Here is a 15,663-nt window from a genome sequence, read left to right as displayed (position 1 = left end):
AAATGGCATGGAAAGGCAACCAACAGTAACAAGGCATGTTTGTGAAGCTAAGCATGGCAAGAGCAAGTTCATAGCATGCAAGGATCAACTACAACAACCTTGGCAAAATTGAATAACATGTAAACAATCTGCCAGGAAACATTTTGGAGCAAAAGTAGAGCACGAAAATGACATGCTAGACTACTCTATAATTGCAACTAGGGGCATGAATGGATAGATAAAAACCATATGTTCAAAACATCCTTACTGAAGTATCTCAAAATAAGCATGGATCTCTCTGTAGCATCAAGTTTACATGGCATCAAAATAACAGCAGAACATGGACTAAAATCAATAACATCACGATGCCTAGTTTGCATGCTTGTGCTAGTCACCACATTGATCACAAAAATACATGGTAAGAACCTCTGTAAAGAAGACATGGCATAGATCAAAACTCATGTAGACATCAACCTCATAGGATGCACACATCAATCATGGCAAAAATGACAAAAGAGCATGTTCTGTTAACAGACAGCAGCCAATATTATGAAACACTCTTGCAACGATGATTCAGGCATCAATATGAGCTCAAATGAACACGATGCAATGTAACTAAATGAATTACTCATTGAGACGAACAATTTGACATATTACACGCACGAAATGAAGCTATGGATGCAGAGTTATGATGCGATGAACATGGCATGATAATATCACAGATTCGGGGACTTAGAGAAAAATGGACCTCGGGTGGAAAGTCAACGCGGCCGCGGATCTCGCCGGAGAAGGTCGTGGAGGCGCCGGACGAGGTCGGCGGAGGCGGGGACGGGGTGCTCCCGGGCGGATCTCGCCGGATCCGCCCCGGGGCGAGGCGCGACGGAGGCGAGGAGGCGCGGGGCCACGCGGCGGCGGACTGGTGGCCGGCGGTGGCGGACGAAGGCAAGGCCGTGGCCCAGGAGGCGGGGCGCGGGGACGCTAGCTGAGGCGGGGGCGGCGCGAGGAGACGGGGAGGCGACGGGGCGCGGCCGGGCGGCCAGCGGCGACGGTCGCCAGTGAGGCTCAGTCCGGCCGGGGCGGCGCCGGCGGGCGAGCGGGAGGCGGCGGGGCGGAGCAATTCCGGCGGCGAGGGGATGGGCTTCGGCGGCGGCGGAGCGGGCCGGGCGGCGGTTGGATCCGGGCCCGCGCGGGTCCAGGACGGGCTCCGCGGCCCGGCGGCGGAGGAGGGTGGCGCGGCGCCACGTGGCGGTGCGCAGTTGGACGAGGGCGGCGGCGGGCTGACGTGTCGCGTGGGGATTGGCTGCAGCGACATGGAGGCTGGACATGTCCGGCGGGGTTGGACATGTCCGGTGCACAAGGGGAGCGGGGCTAGGGTTTCGTCTGCGTTTTGGACGGGGAGGGACACATATTTATAGGTAGAGGGAGCTAGGAGAGTCCAAATGAGGAGCGGTTTTCGCCCACACGATCATGATCGAACGACCGAGAGCATGGAGGGGAGTTTGATGGGTTTCGGGCCACTTTGGAGGGGTGTTGGGCTGCAAAGAGAAGGGGGGTTTCGGGCTACGCGGTTAACCGTTGGAGTACCAAACGAACTCCAAATGGCACGAAACTTGACAGGCGGTCTACCGGTGCTATGCCAAGGCCGCTTGGCAAACGTCGGGCCATTCCGAGAAGGTTTAATAACCACTCACAATAGAGACAAAAGGGGAACGCCGGAGGGCATAGGAGTGCCGGATTGCAAAACGGACAATGGGGAAAATGTTCGGATGCATGAGACGAACATGTATGCAATGCAATGCACATGATGACATGACAAAAATGCAACACACAAGCAAATGACATGGCAACAACGGCAAATAACTGGCGGACACCTGGCGCATCGAAACCGGGGCGTTACATATCTTTATTAGATCTCACTTTCGCAAGTGGCCATGAAGGGATTGACAACCCTTTTATTGTGTTGGTTGCGAGTTCTCAGTTTGTATGTGTAGGTGCGTGGGACTTTTGAGGAGCCTCCTACTGGATTGATACCTTGGTTCTCAAAACTGAGAGAAATACTTACACTACACTTTGCTGCATCACCCTCTCCTCTTCGAGGAAAACCAACGCAAGCTCAAGACGTAGCAGAGGACGATCCGGAGACCCTGGAGGCAAAGCGGGCTACGCGCGGGCGAAAGAGTTCGGAGAAAGTTTCCAAATTTTTGCCCGTGGGTATATATAGCCCAACCCTGTCGGTGTGACCGAGTGGAACAACTCGGTGGCACCGAGATGCATAACTGCTGATAGTTACAGCAACTCGGTGTGACCGAAAAGTTCAAATCACCGAGATTGAAAACCTAGATAGACTTAGTGATCTCGGTATGACCGAAATGGAAGAATCGGTCAGACCGAAACACACAAAGAAGTTTTGGAAGTTTAAGTCTATGACGAATTGGGGACTCCGAGTGCTCCTCACACAGAGTGGTTCGAATCTGACTTGATCAAATTTTGTGATGTAGCATGAATAGAATTTGAGACGAGAAAAGCATAGATAGCTAGAGAAGTTTCTTAGGCACTCTTGTCCATCCACTTGGCAAAAGAAACAGAAACCAATCAATCAAAGCAACAAGTGGATGTCCTCGAATGAGTAAAATATGCAACCAACATGCTCACACAATAAAATGGCAAATGAAATATGTGGCAAAGCATGCATAACCAATTCTAGCATCTATCAAGCAATTGGCGATGACTAGGTCATCTATATATGAGTATATTGACTTAGGAGTCAAATGAGAACATTTGATCATAGTTCATACTCATCGTTTAAGCTCAAGTGGGGTTACCACTTTTACATAATGCATTGATGTGTTCACACCATTAGAGTTGCTTTGACTCAATTCTTAGAGTAAAGCTCCCCCTAGATGTGAGATACCCCCTTAGAGGGATGAACTAACCTTGGGTTTTGTCGATGATGACTTCATGTAGGTGTTGAAGACGTGGGTGCTCAATGTTGATGTAGATCATTTGGAGCAATCCTTTGGAGTGAGTTGCACTTTCAATACCTACACGGGTTAGTCCCACAAGGAACAAACAAGGATATCCATAGACATAGAGTGATGCACACACAAGATGATGTCTATGAAAGCATTAGGTTACCTTGTCCCTTGTCTTACCAACAAGAGGGTTTGTGACTCCTTGAACTAGTGCAAGATATGAAAGTTGATTGCACTTGTTGTTGCCAAAATGATGTGAGTGAAATATGTTAACGGAGTTACCCTCAAGAACTCTCTAGTTCTTCTTTTTCGGGATCCACATCATCTTGATGGGAATCCTTGGAGTTGTAGTCGTACTTGATGAAGTAGAGCTTGACGTAGTCTTGCGAACCCACTTGACCAAGGCCTTTGGAGCTTCTTCAAAAGCATCAATATCCTCTTGAAGCTTGTCCTTGCCTTTTTGCTTGTGGTCTTGTGGTGGAAGATCATCTTGAGCGTGTGTCCCTTTGAAGGAAGTAGGATCATACTTCTCTTGTTGAGGAACAAACTTCGTCTTGGGGTATTGATCTTCTTCCCACTCAACTCCATTGGCATTGAACTTTTGTTCAAAACCAACACCTTCGTTCTTCCGGTGCCTTCCTTGCTTGCGTACAATTTCCTCAAATTGCTTACTCCTGGCAAGGCTCTTGTAAACACATTTCTCTATAATTCCCTTCAATAAGCTATTTTCTTGCTCAAGTGTAACTTGGCTAAGAGAATCATTAGTGGAATCAAGAGAACTTTTAGAAGCAACAACATTGGATTTAGCATAATTATTGTTACTACTAGAGGAAGAATCCTTCTTGTTCTTGTTAATAGACTTGACCTGAGGCATGTAAGTAGATAAGAGTAAACGCTTGGCAATGTAAGAAGAACTTTTCTTACGGAGATCGTCATTGATTGCCTTTAAGAACTCATGCTCTTGCTCAAGGTTGAGCTTTTCAAAGCGTAACTTCTCATGAGTCCTTAAAAGTTCTCAATGATCTTCTAAGATAGTTTCATGAGCTAACTTAAGAGTGTTTAGTTCTTTAGTTATAAGCTCAATATTATCCTTATCATTGTCATTCGTTTTATCTTGATTAGCATGATTAATTGACGTTTCATCATAGTATTCATCACTAGAGTTGTCAACAAGTAAATCATCATCACCTAACAAGTCATCTTCATAACTATTGAAATCAACATACTCGGGGTGTGTTACCTTTGGGCCTTTAGCCATGAAGCATCTTCCAAGTCCTTCATTTGGTGAATCAAATATGTCATAGGAGTTGGTTGACACAAGTGCTAGACCGGCAACACCTTCATCTTGAGTACATTCGGAGTCGGAGTGATAGCTTCTCTCGGAGTGATTGTCGGAGTCGGAGCCGTATACCCATTCACCAACATGAGCTTGATGTCTTTGTTTTGTGTAGCTCTTTGATGACTTGTCCTTCCTTTCCGAATCCTTGCTTCTCCGGGATGTTCTTCGTTCATAACGATCATCTCTACTCCTCCTTTCTCTTGGTGGTGATTCTTCTCTCCTACTTCTCCTCTTGGGTGATTCTTCTCTTCTTTTGTAGGGTGTCGTACACTCGTCGGAATAGTGTTTGGGTCTTCCACAATTGTAGAATTTGCGCTCTCGACTAGAAGATCTTTTGTCATTGTAGGACCTTGACTTGGAGCTTCTCTCTTTGCTTTTACTCTTGTAGAACTTGTTGAAGTTCTTCACCATTAAGCTTAATTCTTCGTTGAAGGTTTGTTTCTCACTTGATGATGTGGGGGCTTCACATGAGGCTTTGTAAGCACCACTTGACTTGTTGTGAAGTTCCTCCTTATCCTTGAGTGACATCTCATGAGCAACAATTCTTCCAATGACTTCTGTTGGCTTGAGATCTTTGTAATTGGGCATCATTTGGATCAATGTGCACACGGTATCATATTTTCCGTCCAAAGCTCTTAGGATCTTCTTGATGATGAATTTGTCGGTCATCTCTTCACTTCCTAAGCCGGCAATCTCATTTGTGATAAGAGCAAGCCTAGAGTACATTTCAACGACACCTTCACCATCCTTCATTTTGAACTTGTCAAGTTGACTTTGAAGCACGTCCAACTTGGATTCCTTGACGGAGTCGGTACCTTCATGCATATCAATCAAAGTATCCCAAATTTCCTTTGCATTCTCAAGACGGCTGATTTTGGTGAATTCTTCGGGGCACAATCCGTTGAAGAGGATATCACAAGCTTGAGCGTTGTATTGCAGCATCTTCAACTCTTCCGCGCTAGCTTCATGGTTCGGTTCTCTCCCATCAAATAATTCACCTTGCAAGCCAATACACACAATAGCCCAAACGGCGGGGTTATGTTCAAGAATATGCATTTTCATCTTATGCTTCCAACTAGCAAAATTATTACCATCAAAGTAAGGACCTCTACGGTGATAATTTCCCTCGCTAGACGCCATACTCTCCTAGGTTGTGAAACCAAGGCTATGACCACCAAAAGCTATGAAAATCAAAGTAAATGGAGACCAAAGCTCTGATACCACTAGTAGGATCGAAAGTATGTCTAGAGGGGGGGGTGATTAGACTACTTGACCAAATAAAAACTTATCCTTTTTCCAATTTTAGTCTGTGGCAGATTTTAGCTATCTTAGCACAAGTCAAGTAATCTTAACACAATTCAAGCAAGCATGCAAAGAGTATATGAGCAGCGAAAAGTAAAGCATGCAACTTGCAAGAATGTAAAGGGAAGGGTTTGGAGAATTCAAACGCAATTGGAGACATAGATGTTTTTGTCGTGGTTCCGATAGGTGGTGCTATCATACATCCACGTTGACGGAGACTTCAACCCATGAAGGGTAATGGTTGCGCGAGTCCACGGAGGGCTCCACCCACGAAGGGTCCACGAAGAAGCAACCTTGTCTATCCCACCATGGTCGTCTCCCATGAAGGACTTGCCTCACTAGCGATAGATCTTCACGAAGTAGGCGATCTCCTTGCCCTTACAAACTCCTTGGTTCAACTCCACAATCTTGTCGGAGGCTCCCAAGTGACACCTAGCCAATCTAGGAGACACCACTCTCCAAGAAGTAACAAATGGTGTGTTGATAATGAACTCCTTGCTCTTGTGCTTCAAATGATAGTCTCCCCAACACTCAACTCTCTCCCACAGGATTTGGATTTGGTGGAAAGGAGATTTGAGTGGAAAGCAACTTGGGGAAGGCTAGAGATCAAGATTCATATGGTGGGAATGGAATATCTTGGCCTCAACACATGAGTAGGTGGTTCTCTCTCAGAAATAGCAAGTTGGAAGTGTAGGTTTGTTCTGATGGCTCTCTCCATGAATGAAGAGGAGATGGAGGGGTATATATAGCCTCCACACAAAATCCAACCGTTACACACAACTTGCCAAACTCGGTGGGACCGAATTGAGAAACTCGGTCGGACCGATTCAGCAAATCTAGTGACCGTTAGGATTTTCGTTGGAACGACATGCAACTTGGTAGGACCGATATGGTTAGGGTTAGGGCATAACGTAATCTCGGTGAGACCGATTACACAAACTCGGTGGGACAGATTTTGGTAATAAGCTAACAAGAGAGTTGGTCAGGTAAACTCGGTGGGACCGGTTCGCTCATTTCGGTGGGACCGAAATGTTACGAAAAGGAAACATGGAGTTTACATTGCAATCTCGGTGGGACCGATTGCTCATCTCGGTGGTACTGAAACGTTATGAAGGGAAACAGAGAGATTACAATCCCATCTCGGTGAGACCGATATCCCTATCGGTGAGACCGATTTTCCTAGGGTTTGTGGCAGTGGCTATGACATATGAACTCGGTGGCGCCGGATAGAAGGAATCGGTAGGGCCGAGTTTGACTTCGGTTTAGGTCATATGCGGATGTGAGAAAGAAGTAGAGGGCTTCGGAGCATATCACTAAGCACTATGGAGCACGAAACTCATTAAGCAACACCTCATCCCTCCTTGATAGTATTGGCTTTTCCTATAGACTCAATGTGATCTTGGATCACTAAAATATAAAATGTAGAGTCTTGAGCTTTTGAGCTTGAGCCAATCCTTTTGTCCTTAGCATTTTGAGGGGTCCACTTTTCTCATCCATGGCATGCCATTCATTGAGCTTTTCCTGAAATATTCATCTTGGAATAATGTTAGCCCAATGAGCTATATGTTGTTAGGAATTACCAAAACCACCTAGGGATAGTTGCACTTTCAAGACCGCACGATCAAGGACCCTCAGCAGGGCACCCGGTCACCAAGCAAAGCACAACAACCTTAGGATGATGCTCCTGAGGCCTCAGCTGATCCGACAGCCAACATCCCTCCCAGGGCTCAAACCGACCCTTCGGCCGGAGGAGCTGCAGAGGCTGAGTCTCGTGAGGCCGCAGTCAACGCGGCAGGTCATGGGACTCTCGAAGGCCAGCATACTCAAGGGACACAAGACCTCACCAACACCTCTTCCCTCATCGAGCACCCGGTCTACTTCATCAGCATGGTGCTACGAGAGACACGGGCGCGCTACCCCATGCCCCAAAATCTCTTGCTCGCGCTCCTCGTCGCCTCCCAAAAGTTGCGCCATTACTTCCAGGGCCACCCTATCAATGTCGTTTCAGCCTACCCACTGGAGAGGGTGCTCAGGAGCACTAACGCCCTGGGCAGGTTGGAGAGTGGAACATCGAGCTTCAGGCGTTCCAGCTCGAGTTCAGCACCACCAGGGTCATCAAGGGCGCGGCCCTCGTGGATTTCGTGGCAGAATGGACTGGCATCCTTGACTATGGAATATGCTAGGATCACTCCCTCTTGCCTGGAGACAAGGCACCAGACGGGTGGATCATGTACTTCGACAACGCGTTCTCATGGCAACGCGCGGGGGCTGGAGCCGTCCTTATCTCACCCGCCAAGGACAAGCTCCACTATGTTGTACAACTCTGCTTCCAGTAGGGCAAAAAGGTCTCCAACAACATCGCAGAGTATGAAGGCTTACTCGCCGGCCTTAGAGCCGTGGTGGCACTGGGGGTGAAACGTCTCACCATCAGGGGCGATTCCCAACTCCTCATCAACTTCTCCAACAAAGAGTACACACCCAAGGACGAGCACATGGAGGCATACCTGGAAGATATACGCAAAATGGAGAAACGGTTTTTGGGCTTGGAATTGCAGCATGTGCCGCAAGGTACGAACAAGGAGGCGGACAACATAGCCAAAAGGGCATCTAGACTACTACCTCAGGAGCCAAGAGTGTTCGAAGAGCGGCTCTTCAAGCCATTGGCGGCTCCCCCCACCGCAGCACCAGCACCACCTCAGGAGGACCTACCCCAAGCACCAGCGATAGGTGCCCCGGCATGCGGCCCATCCTCAGGGGCCCACCTGCTCCTCATGCTCGAGCGTCAGGAGGGGTGCTGGACTGAGGAGTTCAAGACGTACCTGCTCTAGGGGACCATGTCGGAGAAGGAGGAGGATGCCGAGTGCATGGCTCATCAGGCCACGGCGTACTGCATCTGGGATGGTGAGCTGTACCGCAAAAGGCCCAATGACGTTTCTTTGTGATGCATCTCTAGGGAGGAGGGGCTCAAGCTGCTGGCAGACATACATGGCGGGGACTGCGGACACCACTCTTTGTCACGAACCCTCGTGGGCAAGGCGTTCCGCAGTGGGTTCTATTAGGCCACTGCACTCAATGACGCCACTGAGCTGGTGTGCTCCTGCGATGCATTCCAGTTCCATGCCAAGCAGATCCACCAGCCCGCGCAAGGCCTCCAGACTATTCCGCTCACTTGGACGTTCGCGGTCTGGGGGCTAGACATCTTGGGGCCGTTTCCCCGAGCGCCAGGGGGCTAATGCTACCTCTATGTCACCATCGACAAGTTCACCAAGTGGGCGGAGGTAGAAGCCGTTCGCACCATCCCAGCTGGATCAACCGTCAAGTTCATCAAAGACCTCGTGAGCCGGTTTGGGGTCCCTAACCGCATCATCACCGACAACGGCTCGCAGTTCACTAGAAACCTTTTCAAAACATACTGTGCTAACCTTGGAACGCAGATATGCTACACCTCAGTGTTGCACCCCAGGAGCAACGTCCAGGCTGAGCACGCCAATGCAGAAGTCTTGAGGGGCCTCAAGGCAAGGGCCTTCAAGAAGAAGCTTGAGGCCTGCGGCAGGGGCTGGCTCGACGGGCTCCAGTCTGTGTTGTGGTCCATCCACACCATTGCGACCAAGGCGACAGGCAAGACTCCATTCTTCCTCATCTACGGAGCTGAAGCGGTTCTCCCACACAAGGTCAAGCATCGCTCCACGCGGGTCCTGACGTTCGACGAGGCACGTCAGGACGCCACGCGGGGATGGATCTCGTGTTGGGGAAGGAATGCCGCCGTCAAGCCTCGCTCCGAGCGGCAAGGTACCAGCAGGCGCTGTGGCGGTACCACTGCCGCAGCGTCCGTTCCAGGATGTTGGAGGTGGGTAACCTTGTCCTGAGGTGGGTTCTCTCCAGGGAGGGGCTGTACAAGCTCTCTCCCATGTGGGAGGGCCCATTTAGGATTGCCCGTGTCTCCAGGCCTGGCGTCGCGCGCCTGGAGACACAGGACGGGGTCCCCATCCAGAACGCCTGGAACATCCAGCACCTCCGGAAGTTCTACCCATGAAGCAAGGCTCCGGCCTGTGAAGGTCTCCACTCGTGACACTCTCACGTAATAATGAGTGGGGCTGTACACGCCCCGGACTCTCCTGAGAGCCGCCCTGGGGCCTCACGGGGGCTCCCTCCCACGTCCTAGTGGCAGCACTTAGCTCCGCGCTGGTGAGAAGACTAGACTAGGTGCCGGACGTGACTGGTCATTTTCTTTCGGAGTTGATTCGCAATCTTTTAGTGATCTTTAATGGAATTGGTGTTTTCGTGCTTTGGTTCGCCAAGTTGTATTTTCTCTCCTCTCGTTTCGTTCGTTCTTAGCCTTGGCCAGGAAGATGTGGCAGTTTCCCGTCGCTCTTCCTCACGCGCCTCGCGCGTGGGGGCTAGACAGGTGTGTGCACACGGGCCCGCCCTCGCACGAGCACACCTCGCCGAACCCCGTTGCCCTAGTGCTTTGGCTTTATCCTCGCAAGGAGCCCTCGATCAAGCTCACGAGCACCAGCACCCCCTCATGTTTGTGCCCCTCGGGCAGCGTGACGTGGGGCATTAAGACACGGCTAACCTATGACAGGGGGCTCGCGCAAGGAGGAATGAGGTGCTCATTAGTTCCTTTTTTTAAACAACTCTACAGCAGGTCCACAGCGCCTCTCGAGGCCTTAAACGCCTCCCGAGTCACCAGGAATGGGGGCTTCACCAGATGCGAAGGTTCTCGGCCTCGTGAGGTGGGAATCCACCACAAACATGTCAAGCTAAGTTATCCTACCCTTTCCTACCCAGAATACAGACATCATGGCACAACATTAAGATAATAAGCATTGCATAAAGGGGCATAACTGCCATAGTTCATTACACACCCTAGCGGGGCACCTTGCTTTTTTCCAATTGCAAAAGAAAGGAAAGGTCAAACAAAAAGTGGCCTGAAGGGCCACGGCAGGTCTTGAGTCCAAGTTTGGTGGCCCCGAGCTCAGGTCGGGCTCTCCTCCTGCTTCACTGGGACCTGGCGGCGAGATGATCCGCTGCCTCCCTCGATCCGAGCTCAGCAACGCAGAGGCTGATCGTAGACGCTGCTGCTCGAGCTCTCGTCCGAGGAGGAGTTGCCACTGTGGGAGGAGGAGTGGACGTCGTCAAGGCCAAGCTCACCCCCGCCGTCGGTGCGGCCGATGTCAAGGCCAAGCTCATCGTTGCTGCTGTCTTCTGGGTAGCACCCCATGCAGCGGCCCTCCTCCCTGAACACCCTCATGAAAAGGGTTGCCAGGCCGTCGTACTTGAAGTGGAGGGTGAACCTCCCGCTCAGGCCTCATGCACGGGCGAACGCCTGCCAGCCGCGGGTCAGGACCACGCTGCCCGTGGTGGTGACCTCAGTCCCCATCCACGAGGCCCTGCTACAGCAGCCGTTGACCTGTAGCCAGAGGTCATCGAGCCTCGAGGACGGCAGCTCGCCGGAGAAGAAGCGTGGAAGCCGGAACGAGGTACCAGCGGGCCTCTCTGACCACACCACAAACTCTAGGAGCACGTCCAGCAAGGAGAAGCGTGGCCAAGGAGAGCGCGCAACCATGGTGCACCTCCCCTCGTCGTGGGGGCTGCCCCGGGGCCAGTGGCCCCTGTCACATGAAGTAGTACCACCACAGATGCTAAGGGAGACGCCGGCCCTTGGAGATGCACGCCCGCGCCCCCTGGGGGCCACTGCCGGGGTCATGGCATGCTTGCGGGGACGGTCGCGACCCTTCTTGGATGGTGGAGAAGCCGGCCCCTCCTTGGAAGCCTTTCCCTTCTCAGCAGCTGAGAACCTCCTCGTCGGCGCCATGGATGCTACAGCAAGGTGGAGAAGGAGAAAGGACGAGAAGCGAGAAGACGGAGGGAGAGATGAGCGAGAGGGGCTCTGCCCCTCCCCTCATTTATAGCCAGAGGGAGGCCAACCGCCAGTCTCCACGAACTCGCGCAATGATGATCCTCCGCATGCGACATCGACTCATCAAGTCGAATGGATTTCAAGGCAGCGTGGGGAAGTGGAAACGCCCACGTCACATCAATCAACACGCGTCGTTCAAGGCCGCAGGCGGTTAGAGCATGCGGCGCTCCACACTTTCCCTTTGGCTTCGCCTAGAAGCCAAGTATGAGCGCACCTTGGGGCCGGGGGCTACTGTCGGTGTTCTGGATAAGGGGGTACCCATACTTGCCTGCTGTGGCCCACTGCATGGCTCCATCGGCGGCTTGGTATGTCCTAGCTTCAGCATCAACAACTCAAGACCCTCGCGAGGGGCCAAGCTTCGCGAGGCGGACGACGCCAAGACCTCCAAGGGGACCAGCCTCATCAGGCTGGCTCCCGAGGAGTGGAGATTTCTATGCAAGGTGCACCTCATGAGGCTTAGCTGACGTGAGCCATGACGATCAAGCCCAGGCAGGCGCCAGTGGGCGCAGAGTACCAGTTTCCTCTTTGGTGCAAAGGAGGCAAGCAGGAGGCGCAGAGTCCGGAGGAATTAGCCAAAGGTTTCCATTCTGTTGCAACAAGACCAAGACCGCCAGGACAAAGGTCACCGCCGAGCGCACCGCAGCGTCACGACCAGGGGCTTTTGCAGGCGAAGACCACTTTAGCCAAGATATGATGTACTTGTTGTCTCCCTTCAAATCTGGCCGTTGTGGGATCCCTTCCCGCCAACATTTGGGAAAAGGACCAAGTCCAATATAAATAGGACTTAGCCACCACCATAGAGAGAAGGCCGAACGGATCAAAACCATTCCTCCCTCACCACCTCACTAGCTCGCTTGAGCTCAAGAACACCTATCCTCCTGAGGTTGTTCATCCACTATACTAGTTCATCCTCAGCCCCTCGAGGCAATCCACCAAAAAGCTGGAGTAGGGTATTACACTACAAGGTGGCCCGAACCAGGATAAACTGTTGTGTCTCTTTGTCCCTTTGAGCTCGACGCGCTAGGCTGTGAGGATCGCGAGTAGGCAGGCTGGGTAGGTTGAGATCTCCGCACGCACCCTAGAGTTCAAACCTCTCAAGGGTTTGCAGAACCCGAAATCCGACTAGATCTAGACTATGATTGCCGATGCCCCCCAAAACATGACAACTTCATCTTGGCAGACTGTAGCAAAAGCACATGTACCTTCATGATGACCAATAGTTGCATCCACGCGAATCTTAATTGCACTCGAGGGTGGCGCAGTCCACTCCACTTCAGTTTGAGGAACTTGAAGTCTCACGTGTGCCCTTCCTGAAACTTCAGCTCGGTTATCTAGGTAATTCTTGATGATCCTGAACATTGTGAGAGGAGACCAGTATTGCTTTTCTTCGTGCCCTCCATAGGGACCATAAGGTCACTAGCATTCTCACAAAGCTTTGATGATCCATTGATCTTGGACTTCTATTAGCCATAGTTTCGCATCATCATGTCTACACACGATTATGAGCTCCACCAGATACTCATCTAACAAGTTACCACACATATTTCGCCATTGTGCACCGTATCAACGCATGATTCCACATGTCCTCTGCCGAACTGCACATCAGACAGAAAATAGCCTTTTGCCAATTATTTACCTCGTCATCCACATAGCTGATGGGGAAAGTTGCATGAAAATCAAGAAATTTCCTACGAATCACCCAAGATCTAATCTAGGAGACGCATAGCAACTAGAGGTGAGTGTGTCTATGTATCCTTGTAGACCAAAAGCGTTAGCGTCATAACGTAGTTGATGTACTCATACTCGTCGCGATCCAATCATGATCCAGTCCGATCTAGTGACGAACGGACCACACCTCCAAGTTTAGCACACGTATGGCTGGACATCGTCCTCTCCTTCTTGATCCAACAAGTGAGGGAGAGGAGGTAGATGAGATCTGAACCAACACGACGGTGTGGTGGTGGTAATGGCAGCGAAACCCCTACAGGGCTTCGCCAAGCGCTGACAGATCAGGGTGGAGGCTTATCGGGAGAGAGAGGAGGCTTGGGTTTTGTGTCTCCAGCCCTTGCGCCCCCTCCCCACTATATATAGCAGTGCGGGAGGGCTGGGGGTGCAGCCCTAGCCCATCCTCCAAGGAGGGGAGGCATCCAAGGGAGAAGGAGTGCCCTCCAACCCAAGTGGAGGGCCTCCCCCTTAGGGTTTCCCTTCCCCTAGGCGCATGGGCCAAGTAGGGGCTGGTGCGCATGTCCCAATAAGCCTATGCTACTGTATGGGATGTGGTGGAACCCTCCGATGACTTCCGGACCCCTTCGGAACCTTCTGGAACCTTCTGGTGACTTCCCGGCACAATACCGAACAAACCGGACTTTTTCCCGGAACCCCGACAACAAATTTCCATATATAATCTTTACCTTTGGACCATTCCAGAGCTCCTCGTGATATCCCAGATCACATCTGGGACTCCGAACAACCTTCAGACTTTCCGCTATTCAATATCTCAATACTACCCTAGCGCTACCGAATGTTAAGCGTGCGACCCTACGGGTTTGAGAATAATGTAGACATGACCGAGACTCCTCTCCAGTCAATAACCAACAACGGGACCTGGATGCCCATATTGATTCCCACATATTCAACAAAGATATTTATCGATTGAACCACAATGTCAAGGATTCAATCAGTCCCGTATGCAATTCCCTTTGTCAAGTGATATGTTACTTGACCAAGATTCGATCATCGATATCTCCTTACCTAGTTCAATCTCGTTACTAGTAAGTCTCTTTACTGGTTCCATAATACAAGATCACGTGACTAAAATCATTAGTCACATGAAGCTTCTTATGATGTTGTATTACTGAATGGGCCCAGAGATATCTCTCCGTCATACGAAGCGACAAATCCCATTCTCGATCCATGCAAACCAACGGACACCTTCGAAGATACCTGTAGAGTACCTTTATGATCAACTAGTTACAGAGTGATGTTTGATAACACATAAAGTATTCACCCTTCAAATGGCTCATCGCTACAGAGTGACATTAGATCCGGACTACAATTGCCTATGCCTCCCAAAACATGACAGCTTCATCTTGGCAGACTGCAGCAAAAGCACATGTATCTTCATGACGACCAATAGCTGCATCCACGCGAATCTTAATTGCACTCAAGGGTGGCGCAATCCACTCCAGTTCAGTTTGAGGAACTTGAAGTCTCACTTGTGCCCTTCCTGAAACTTCAGCTCGGTTATCTAGTTAATTCTTGATGATCCTGAACATTGTGAGAGGAGGCTGGTATTGCTTTTCTTCGTGCCCTCCACAGGGACCATAAGGTCACTAGCATTCTCACAAAGCTTTGATGATCCATTGATCTTCGACTTCTATCAGCCATAGTTTTGCATCATCATGTCTACACGCGATTATGAGCTCCACCAGATACTCATTTAACAAGTTACCACACATATTTCACCATTGTGCACTGTATCAACACATGATTCCATGTATCCTCTGCCGAACTGCACATCAGACAGAAAATAGCCTTTTGCCAATTATTTACCTCGTCATCCACACAGCTGATTGAGAACGTTGCATGAAAATTAAGAAATTTCCTACGAATCACCCAAGATCTAATCTAGGAGATGCATAGCAATGAGAGGTGAGTGTGTCTACGTATCCTTGTAGACCAAAAGCGTTAGCGTCATAACATAGTTGATGTACTCATACTCGTCGTGATCCAATCACGATCCAATCCGATCTAGTGACGAACGGACGACACCTCCAAGTTTAGCACACGTATGGCTCGATAGCGTCCTCTCCTTCTTGATCCAGCAAGCGAGGGAGAGGAGGTAGATGAGATCTGAACCAACACGGCGGTGTGGTGGTGATAATGGCAGCGAAACCCCGACAGGGCTTCACCAAGCGCTGACAGATCGGGGTGGAGGCTTATCGGGAGAGAGAGGAGGCTTGGGTTTTGTGTCTCCAGCCCTTGTGCCCCCTCGCCACTATATATAGCAGTGCGGGAGGGCTAGGGGTGCAGCCCTAGCCCCTCCTCCAAGGAGGGGAGATATCCAAGGGAGAAGGAGTGCCCTCCAACCCAAGTGGAGCGCCTCCCCCTTAGGGTTTCCCTTGTCCTAGGCGCATGGGCCAAGTAGG

The sequence above is a fragment of the Triticum aestivum genome, chromosome 6B, assembly GCF_018294505.1.
Source record: "Triticum aestivum cultivar Chinese Spring chromosome 6B, IWGSC CS RefSeq v2.1, whole genome shotgun sequence".
In the NCBI taxonomy this organism is placed as follows: Eukaryota; Viridiplantae; Streptophyta; class Magnoliopsida; order Poales; family Poaceae; genus Triticum; species Triticum aestivum.
This window is presented reverse-complemented; position numbering follows the sequence as displayed.